We start from the raw sequence: 11,001 nt of genomic DNA on the forward strand, positions 1-11,001 counted from the left end.
ATCTGAGGTCAGCCTATCTACAAAATTAGCTCCTTGGCAGATGCTGGCACCTCAGCTACTGTGAATGGCCTACTGCAGATCACTGATAACTTATGTAACCTCCAAAGTCATTTTGTCATGCTAAAGATCATTATTTGTTCTTCTTTGTTCTGCCTTTCTGAGGTTAGAATCTGTAAAAATACATGAATATTGTAACAATTAATTTTTCTCTTCCCTGTAGTTTCTTGCAGCTCTCATCTTCATAGTTTTTTTTCAGACGTGGCTGAGAAGGGCCTTGACTCACAAGCTGTCCACTTCTCCCCAGCTGGTGTCCATGATCTTCAAATGTGCTTCTCCCCTCCCCTTTAAACATAAGCATCAAACTCTCTTTTATGTGTTTTCAAAAGGTTTGGATTTTAACCATCAGCAGATGCAGCAATCAGTCATTTAGTACTCACATTTTGAGATTAACTTCAGTAAGTGGCAGTAGCATGGGACAGATTATGTGTATAATGTGTTGTCACTATCACATTTATCTAACAGTAATCAGATATCTGTAATTCTGTATTCATTAGTTCATTGGTAAATGAAGCTGTGCTGCCAGATAGCATTCTCTGCTTTGGCTATAGAACAGTTTAAAGGTCCATGTTTGGCTTTGGGGTGTTTCAGCTCAGGAGAAAAAAGTTGATGCTGTAAACTGGTGTTGCTGACTGAAATGAATGCTCCCCCTGCTCCTCTCTTTGTTTGCACTGAATGGCACCACCACAGAAGCAGCAGCCAGGGAGCATCGAGAAACAGCCACAACCTTTCTGTATGTGCAGCAAAATGCTACACTGAGAATAAATATTTGTCATACCCTACAGGTCCTACAAAGTTGCAGATGGAAAAAAAAATTAATCTAGTTTCAGGCAACAAAGAAATTAGTGCTACAGCTAGTCCTTCCCTATATTTCTGTACTACATCCCCATGTAATTTTTGAGACAGCTTCCAGCATGTTCCCCCAAAACATGAGAATGGGGGGTCAATAAGATTAAATATTAACATTGGAGTTGGGTACTAATGTCTGACCTTATCACTAGTCTAAAATTGGATATTTAATAAACATCATGAGACGGGGAAATCTCTTCTAATAGCCTCTGAATCTTTAAAGTGCGGCTTCCCCAGCTCCATTCCGTGCAATAAGCTCTCACCACAGCCTCTGCAAGTATTTGTCTAAAGCATGAACTTCATGCCAGTTCTCTTTAATTTTTAAATATTGATGGTAGCACAGTTTTTAGTCCATTAGGGTTTTTTAGGTGCCCCTTGCTGCCTCTTCACCTCTCCTCTCCTGGCCTCCATGTCAAGAGACAGTTCCTGGCATGTTTAATTTACTAATACAGTTGTCTTAGTAATTAGTAATAGTAGTTAGTAATTATTATATTAATAGTTGCAATAGTAATTAGTAATTATTAGCATCCTACAGTCTAGGATGCCATTGAAAAGGGTATGCATTTAGCTTTTGCCCCTGAGCTGGGGCTGTGTTAGCTTCTGTTTAAATAATAGGTTTGTCTCTATCAGCATGGGCAGAAAATGAGCTTGGACTCAATGCCAGCTTGGGTCTATTGCAGAATACAGTGTGGCTTTTTCTGCCTTCTCCTTCCTCTGAAGTATTCCCTCACTGTTCCCTTTCTGACAACTTTCTGCATGTTTCACTACCAATTTAATCCTGCAGCAGAAGAACACAGATGCAGTGAGATGTTTCTGATGAAGACTTGGTATACAACAGGCAGTGATGACACCATTTTTCTGCAAACCTGCATGAATCAGGGTCAGCACATAGCATGATTAGACATGTGTGACCCCTGCTATCCGGAAACGTGGAAGGGCCAGCTGCTAATCACAAACTTAGGGGGTGGGTCAAGCTCTTGGAGCTCCTGTAATGAGTTATGCAATAAATGGACACACCTGAGAGCCAGGATGCCATCCAGAGGGACCTGAATGGGCTTGAGGAGTGGGCCCATGTGAAACTGATAAGGGAAAACCAGGCTGACTACAAGGCTATGAATCTGGATCAGGGCAGCCCCTGGTGTCAAAGGCTGTGGGATGAGCAGATTGAGAGCAGCCCTGCCAAGAAGAAAGTGCTGGAACTGGTGTATAAAAAGCTGTATGTGAGCCAACAGTGTGCACTTGCAGCCCAGAAAGCCAGCCATGTGCTGGGATGCATCCAAAGCACAGCAGGTCAAGGCAGGTGATTGTGCCCCTCTACTTCAGTCTTGGGGAACCCCACCTGTAGTGCTGCACCCAGCTGTGGGGTCCTCTGCACAAAAACCCCAGGGACTTGTTGGAGCAAGTATAGGGTAGGGTCACAAAAATGACTGGAAGTTTGAACACCTTTCCTAAGAGGAAAGGCTGAGAGAGTTGGGGTTGTTCAGCTTGGAGAAGACAAGACTCCAGGGAGACCTTGCTGCAGCCTCTCAGTACTTAAAGGAAGCTTATAAGAAAGGTGTGGACAGACTTTTTAGCATGGCCTGTTGGAATAGGACAAGGGTAGTGATTTTAAAATAAAAGATGGTCAAATTAGACCAAATATAAGGGAGGGGTGTTTTTGTTTTTTTTTTTTTTTGTTGTTGTTTTTTTTGTTGTTGTTGTTGTTTTTTTGGTTTTTGTTTGTAATGAGAGTGGTGAGGCACCGGAACAGGTTGCCCAGAGAAGCTGACCCATCCCTGGAAATGTTCAAGGCCAGACTGGATGGGGCTGTGACCAACCTGGTCTTGTTGAAGATTTCCCTGAACAGTGCAGAAGGGGTTGGACTAGATGACCTTTAAAGTGCACTTCCAACCCAAAATGTTCTGTGATTCTATGAAATGACGAATGTCATAGCATGATTAATGTCTGTGACCTTCTCATGAGATTGCTTGTGTGGAAATAGCTTGTTGAAACGATATTTTTATAACTTCTGCACAAAAGTGTGGACTTCATCGGTAAAAACTGGTACTTTCTATCAAAGCCTAGCTAGTCCTGTACTGGATTTAATAGTATAATGCAGCTTGCTTAAAAAATGCATGAATTTTCATGTCTTTCTCCTACTGGCTGGCCTTGCTAGCATGGTAAACAACATGGTATAAGGAGCACTGGCTAATTGTCTTATTCTAAAAGAACCTGTTCGCCTTCTCTTAGATAAGGAAAGGTTTTGGTAAAGATTGTACTGAACTCTTGATACAAAATAACTGCTTAGCTGAAGGATGACAGTGGAGACTGAAAATTAAAAGCTCAGTGCCAAATGAAAGCCTTGAGGTGAGGATTAATGTGTGTAACTCGTGTCAATAAATCCAGTGTCAATAAAGCCCAGTGTTTACTGTGGGCTCAACCATAAGTTGTCTCTCCTTCAGGTTCCCAAGCCACCTTTGTAGCCATGGGTTATTAAGGTTATTAGTCCAGTTATAGCTTTGCTTGGCCAGTGTCTACTGCTCCTCTCAAAAATTCCAGCATCTGTAGTGTGGATCATGCAGCTCCCTGCATCACCTCCTTTTTTGAGGTGCTCTGGGTGGCTCCAGGGGGAAACAATGCAGAAGCCCAGGGCAAGGGAGACCATGATCTCCAGTGTGCTCATCCCTGAGGCAGAAGAGTGCACTTGCACTTGTGTCAGCATTTGTGCTGATGTTGGCACGGTGCCCTGGCTTCCACTGCCGTGACCCCGGAGCAGCACTGCACACATGCAAAAGCCATGGGAGGAGGCAGTGGGAGAATCACTAAAATAAACATGAGCAGAGAAGGATTATTGCAGCATAAAAATCTTTGTGGCTGATTTTAGCAGGGGAAGACCACAACAGCAGTCTAGTTACATCCAGGAAGGAAGTGTGTCACATGCAGAGATCTTTAGTCACAGACAAGCGGTTCAGAGTGGGTAATGCATAATATAAATAGCTCCTGAAGTCTAGGCTGGTACAAGTTCACCTGGCCATCTATCCTAAAAATGCTTAGAAAGTAGTTCTAAAAATACCACATGCAGTTGCTGTGGGATAAATGGAACTTAAAACTTCCATTATGTTCCTGTAAATGAACATTAAATTAGTGAGATGAGCACCAGTCCACTAAAAGAAAGGAAAGAAAATCCCTGCTCCTAAGGCTGATGAAGGCAAGACTGGAGACCCATTCACACACAGAACTGGACATAAATTGTGGAGTTTGAGTAAGGGAAATGAGATCAGTAACAGTTGTTAGTTATGAGTCATCCCTTCACAGTTTTTTGGACCATGGGAGTGAGCAGCATGTTCCAAGCAATATGCTTACTGGAGTAAAAAATTTACTCCAGTACACCACAGCCTATTTACATCAAACAATATTATTGTGGCTATGGCCTCCAGGGAAGAACTGAGCTGAAGCCATAATGCAACTTTTGATAACAACTAGAAGTAAATAGAAAGACTAAGAGAAAAACTAATTTAATGAATGTTCCTTATTTAAATATTTATAGAAGATCTTTTGCTCCAGTATTCATTCTACTGAAGGCAAAATATGGCTCTCCCCTGTTAAAATTATGAGGTGAGTAATATTTAATTTAAACTAAAAATGCTTAGTATTAGATCCTGTAGGGTTGTATTGCAATATCTAATTTTTAGATGGCTGGCTTCTTTCTTCTGAATACAGAATGCAGAGCTAAGCACCCCAGTTTCCTGTGTGGAGTAGCAGGGAAGAAGGAGAAGGCTACAGAAAGAAGAAGAAACTGCATACTTTCTTGCTGGGCTTTTTTGTCAGCTGCAGTTTACTGTGAACCTGCAGCTTCTTTCTTCCTACACATCACACAGGAAAAACTTTTCTTCTAGTCTACATTTAATCTATTTCAAGCAGTCTTTTGCCATTCCAACATTAGAGTTTTAGTTAAGGAATGTCTTTTTGAAACATATTGTCCAGTTGTCCCCACTTACTGCTTGTGGCATGGCACGCCTGGAGTCTGTACACTAGACCCCTTTCAGATTAAATTAAGCCATGAGATTCTCCAGGAGCACATTTGATGTGGGTGAACCACAATGCATGTTCAGTCCACTGGACCAGACGAGCTGGTCTTAAGTAACCCTCCTAAAAGGCACCTAATGTAGATGTCAGGCTTTCAGCATGAGCTGTTTCCTTCTGCTGACCCTTCCTATCTTGGTGCATTACTTGTGGTGCAGACAGAGCCCTTCTCTCAGGTTGCTTCAGGTTGCTTGGACTGAAATGTTTTTCTGCTTCCTATTTACCATTGGCCTACAGCTAGTTCTCACCTTCACCAGAATTCAGCTGCCTCTCTGGAAAGCATATGAAAAAAAAAAAAATCATCTGTATAAAGTGCAAATCAAATATTAACAGACAGCTGACACATAGTGAAAACAAATCACCTGATTATGGAAATAAAAGTGAGAAGCAGCACTTCATTGATTTGTAAGAAAAACTTTTTTAAAAGTTCAATACGTGCCTGCTTCACATCTCTTTAGCTGCATAATCACTCATATTTTAAACTCTCCTGAAACACAGCTGCACATGAGAGAGCAGATTTCTGGCAAATCCCAACTTCCCTGCATCAGTGCAGGCAGGCATTTCTTAGATACCCAGATATGATTGTCCACGACTGTGATTAGCACTATTAACATGCTACCTAACTGAATGCCTCCCTGACTCAGAGGATCAGGGGTACGTAGGGGATTTGTGTCTCAGGGTGCTCCTACTGCCAGGCTGGCAGGTCCCTCTCTGTCCCAGCTCTCATTTCCCACATGAAGAATCATTTTCAGTGAGATGCAGCAGGAGAGCCTTGGTTGGGAGCCCACCCTGTGGGTGTGCAGGGCACTCTCAGAGCAGAGGGTGTCCCTCGTGCAGGACCTGATTTCTCAAACTCTGGCACTTTGGTGTTAGGCTGAGCTGCTCTCCACTGCCAAGGCAGAGCTACACCACAGCGTGCTCTGAAGCAACACTGTAGGTGTTTGTGACAGGATAAATAGTCAAGAAAATGGAAACAGCTGCTGAAATTAGGAATTTCCTCACACAAGCAGAACTATGGAGGTGGATCAAGCTGCAATGAACATAATTTCAGGGCACCAGAAGTTTCCAAACTGAAACATTTTTGAACTCACTGTATTTTAACAACACAGGGGGAAGTACAGAATAATTAGGGTGCAGCAATACAAACTTATTTCAAATAATTTTCTGCTGTAAAATTTCTCACAAGTAATGTCCTTTAATTACCATTCACCCAAGTGACTTAAAGCTTATCTTACTGCTCTAGTAGAGGCTATCTAAATTTGAAATCAAATAACCTTCTACAGGCAAAAGGCAGAGACCTTGTTAAGAACAGTGGGTAACCCATGTAGGATTTCTCCAAGCCAAATGGAAAGAGAAAAACAGCCTCTGAAGGCCATGACTGCTCAAAATGGTAGGAACTTACATAATACATTGCATATAAGTGTGTCAGGAACTAAAACCTGGCCTGATGGAATGAGTTGCAAATGCTGAGGAAAGCATACTGGCTCCTGAAAGCATATTAGAGGCTGGAAGCCAGGAAAAAAATAAGAAAAAGTAACAGAGGAAGTTGTCCTGGGACAGATCTCCTGGAGACAGAAAATTTGGGCCAGCAGAGCTGAGAGGAAAAGCTGTTTTGAAAAGAGTGAGCAGCATAACAGTGTGCTGTTCATTTCCAGGTTGTTTTGGGGACATAGGCATGTATGCACTTCCCTGTAAACAAACAGGACTGCTCAACCAAGAATAACCTTACTCACATAATCTTCTCTTGCCAGCAATAAACCCACAGTGCCATTGAGTATGGGCTGACTGAAACAAAGCTGCCATATAATAGGAGCATGTTTGGACAGCCAGCTCCTGCTGCATCAGCTGTTTTGTTGTACCTGGCTCTTCATGCACAGGAATGCAAATGGAGGAGGGTCCCATGTCCCTGGGAAGTGACATTTCTGGTCAACTAACCCACCTGCAATCAACACCTTAGCTCTGAAAATGCATAGTGGATATGCAATCAGACAATCTGGCCCAGGATTGTCTTCAGTGAGCAGGAAGCAGCAAAGCAGCAAGGTGTGAGAAGCTGCACTGCAGTTACAGGGTCAGCCAAGCACTCTGACAGTGCTTCTGAAGCTAAGTGTGTATTCCTACAGTGTCACTGATCTAAAGGAATATCTCTGTTTTAAAGCCTTGGAGTGCAGCCAACAGGGAAACTTTCTGTGACAATGATCCTCCTGTAGCTCCTCAAAAATGACAGATTTCCCTGGGCAGGCAGGATGCTGGAGGTACAGTCCTAAACATTACTTTCAGCAAACCATGGGATATACACAGAATTTCCTGTGGAAAATTGTTTGGGTTGGTTTGTTAGGGTACATGGCATTTAATGTATTTTACAATGGCCTTTTACAACAGAAGGGTAAGAACAGAAATCTAGCTAATTTAGGAGTAAGCTTTCTGAATGTGTGCAGGGACTTAGATGATGTGGTTGCTGTAATATCAAAGGACTGGCCTCAGCCTGTTTAGAGCACCCCCATGATCCTCCTGTTGCAGTGTCTTTGAGGCTAAGCTTTCTGTCAGTTTATGTGGTCTTGACCTTTAATATCACTTGGAGGTCACTATTTTCAGGTGCCACAATAGACCTGTTGTGTAATACAACTTCATGGCATGGGAGGGAAGCTGGGCTCTTTGCCTGCTAACAGGCAAAACCTTGTTACCTCACAAGAAATGGAATCCACTAAAAGTATGGTAGGGACCTGAGGAGGGTTTCCTGAGCATTGGAGGAGAACCTCACACCAAGGTCATCTTGAAATAGCTGTAAGATGTGTCCCCTCAGTCCTGTGCACTGAGAAGCAGGAAACCGTCCAGTGAGCAGTAAGCTGTATCACCTGTAATCCCTGTAGCTCATGCCTCCTCCATGGTTATCAAACCCTGCAGGTCTTTCCTTGCCTAAATAGTCCAGCATAGATAACTGGACCCCAAAACATTGTTTTTTCTGGCAGATAGCTGCTGTATAGGTTTGGGCTGTGTTACTGCTTGGAGTTGACACCAACCATCTAGCTCCCTAGATGACGAGCTCCTTGTGTGTGTTTGCATAAGTTTAACAGCACTTGATTCCTCTGCATCTGCCACACATACTGAGGCTTGTGCCTGCTTAAGGGTTCCCTCCACTGTCTCTTCCTGTTCCCTATCCAGCATGGGAGGCAGGTCTGGCTTGCCCCTTGTTTCTGTACAAGCACCAGCGGAGCTAGGAATGCACATTCTCAAGGACACTGTGCACAAGCACAGGAAACAGCAGAAGGGCACTTGGCTGTGGTATGTGGACCCTACCTACTTCTGCTGCTCCAATCCATGTGTTGGCCCCATGGCTCTGTTCTCCATCCCAAAATGTGATGCTGGATAATTCCCACGGGATCTACATGAAGCTGTGTCACTCCCAGGCTGGGCACGCCCATCTGGGGCTGCAAGCACGCATTGGAAATACAGCTCAGGATGGGTTACATTAGCATGACAAGTTAAAGTCTTGGAGACAAACAAAACCCTTTGGGGTCCATGATCAGCTGTGCCACACCCACTTAAAAGTCCCTGCCTCCCACCAGGGGCTGTCTTTGGCTACCTCCCAGCCTCAGACCCTGCAAAACCTGATCCTGCATTTCTGCACAGCCAGCTTTTGAAAGCAGGTAACCAGGCTGGTATTGCACCCTTTCAGGTGGGCTGCCAGGGAGTTTCCAGGGGCTGCAGCTTGAGCACAGCCTGCCAAGCAAGTGGTCAAGGCACCAAGGAACCAGTTGGGACAGCCCTTGCAGAATATTTTCCTGCCTGCTCTGTTGTCCTCGTGCCTGCCAAGGTGGCACAGTGCCTGCCAGTCTGCTGCCAACTCCCTGTCACTGACAGCCCAGCCAGTGTTACTGCCACAGGGCAGCTTGTTCTTGCTTACATATTCACTCACTCTTTTATGGAGGTATCAGTAATATGCTAACACTGTGGTCTCTTTGGTCAAAGTCTTCTGTGCATAGAAAATGAAAAAAGAAACAACCAAATTCTTTGAACTCCCCTGGGAGCATTTATCCAGAACTAGAGATGGTGAGGAGAGCTATGCCGTACCAAAACCGTACTGCAAGCATACTTTATCCTGCTCATATCTGTCCCACATTCCTATGAATCCCTGAGATAAGATCTTGTCCCATACAGCAAATCTGGAGCATCCTGATCTGTATGGACTCCAATTTAGGCTGAACCTCAGAGGTGGATGACCTCTGTAGCTGACATGTAGGTCAACATAAATACATTCAGGTTTTGTGGTCACAGCTGCTTGCTGAAGTATGGGGGATCACCTTTTTCCCCCCTGTGTTTCTGTGAGGCCTAGGTGTGCAGTGCCCACCTGTGCATCGCTCCATATGTGTGGTATGAATGTCAGAGCACTGGAGGAGATGACACCCGAACGGCCTTGCAGGGCAGCTTGCAAAGACTTTCGAGAAATGTACCATACCAAAGAGCATGGGATTTTCCCAGGAGCTGCAGCTCAGTGCTTCTCCAGTGGCACCCTCTGGTTGACCTCTCAGAGCACTCCAGATATGACTCATGATCACTCACAACACCAGTCATCAGCAGGGGGATGTCTTAGGTGTACTTTCATTTGCTGTGCCAAGTTATCTCTCTGCAGAACTACCAAGGTCTTGGCACTCAGAAAATGAAGAAATGTGAAGTTTTGTTCAAACATACAGGCCAAAGCTATGCATGTTAACTATTCACATGGCTCAGGCTGTTTCAGGGGTGACTGTACAAACCATATGGTGGGTATAAGCTCTCTTGACAAGCCCCAGCAAAATGTATTTTAGTTTCAGGCTCAGCAAACTGTCACTGACATAATTCAGTCAAAATACAACATGCTCTAAAGGGATATCTCTGCCTGTTCACTTTCAGGGTAACACCCCTTGCCATTTGGCCATGAGTGGGTTATCTTGGGAAAAACCCAGATGTTTCAAAGAAAACTAGAAGTCATGCCCACATGATATAATAAATTTCAAAGAGATTGAACCTGAGAAGTTTTACCTGGGTCTTGCCCAGGGTAGTCTGTCTCAAGACCAGATGTCCTTTTCCCCACAGATGTCTGTCTCCAAGGCAGCTATTTCCAGACCTATCTTTCTGTAACTGTATTCATGTAGTTAGAGCTGTAAAAGCCAGGTGAGTCAAATTCCCTTGGTCAGACATTGCCATAGTGACTTTCAACTTTGTGCTTTACCCCCTGAAAGTCCCACAGGGAAGAGATCTTAGTAACAATCTCTTGTCTGCTGGACAGAGGGATGTGGGATGGACTCTTACACCAGCAGCACAACTGTCCAAGCCTGCTCACCGCCTGGAAGAAGAACAAATAAAAGGGGGGTTGGAGAAGGAGCCAGGACACACACATTTATATAGGATTTTTGATACAAATGAGCCCTGAGGAAGCAGATCTGTTTGGATACAGTTGGTGGAGGTCCTATTTTCTACAGGGTCCCCTATGGAGACCCACTGACCATTCAGATTGTGTCCACAAGGACAATGATAGTGTTTGCTGTTCTGTAAAGGCCTCTGGTGTGTGCAGCAATGAATCTCCTGTTTTTAACTTAAATGGAACCCATTTTTAACACCCTGCTTAATGGTACATTTATGGCAAAAGAATGACTGTAGCAGGGGATACAAAATGCTATATTTAGAGACAGATTTGCCTGTCAGTTGGAGGTCTCTGAGTAATGAAACTGTCACCTTAGACCCTCATTCCTCAGGAAAATGGGCAGTTGTATCAAGCCTGCAGACAAGAAGTGGTGACAAGATCAGCTCTTGCCAGACAGGCCTAGATAAAGAGTTTTTCCATCAGCTCCACATTGCTGGTTTAGGAATGAGAGGAGGAGGAGGAGGAGAGAGGAAATCCTGCCCAGCCTAACAGAAAGTGGTGACATCATGGCTGTGACACCATTTGCTTCAAAAAGGGATAGAAAGCAAAACCATAGGGACATCTGAGGCTGTGAATGCAACCCCATCATTGCTGGTGATTGTTATGTCACAGTTTTACCAGAAGGAGATATGAGC

The 11,001-nt window shown here is 44.1% G+C and overlaps 1 long non-coding RNA gene across 2 annotated transcripts; it reads left to right on the forward strand.

Moving 5' to 3' along the window:
* The first annotated feature begins 1,937 nt into the window (after positions 1-1,937).
* LOC111924621 (uncharacterized) lies at positions 1,938-8,134 on the forward strand. 2 transcript variants are annotated; one of them, XR_015285420.1, is made up of 3 exons: positions 1,938-2,206; positions 4,433-4,500; positions 4,606-8,134. It is a non-coding gene; the product is annotated as an uncharacterized LOC111924621 (long non-coding RNA). The 2 variants fall into 2 exon arrangements; XR_002861749.2 differs by having other exon boundaries at positions 2,047-2,461.
* Positions 8,135-11,001: the final 2,867 nt, after the last annotated feature.

The sequence above is a fragment of the Cyanistes caeruleus genome, chromosome 1, assembly GCF_971803275.1.
Source record: "Cyanistes caeruleus chromosome 1, bCyaCae1.hap1.1, whole genome shotgun sequence".
Taxonomy (NCBI): Eukaryota; Metazoa; Chordata; class Aves; order Passeriformes; family Paridae; genus Cyanistes; species Cyanistes caeruleus.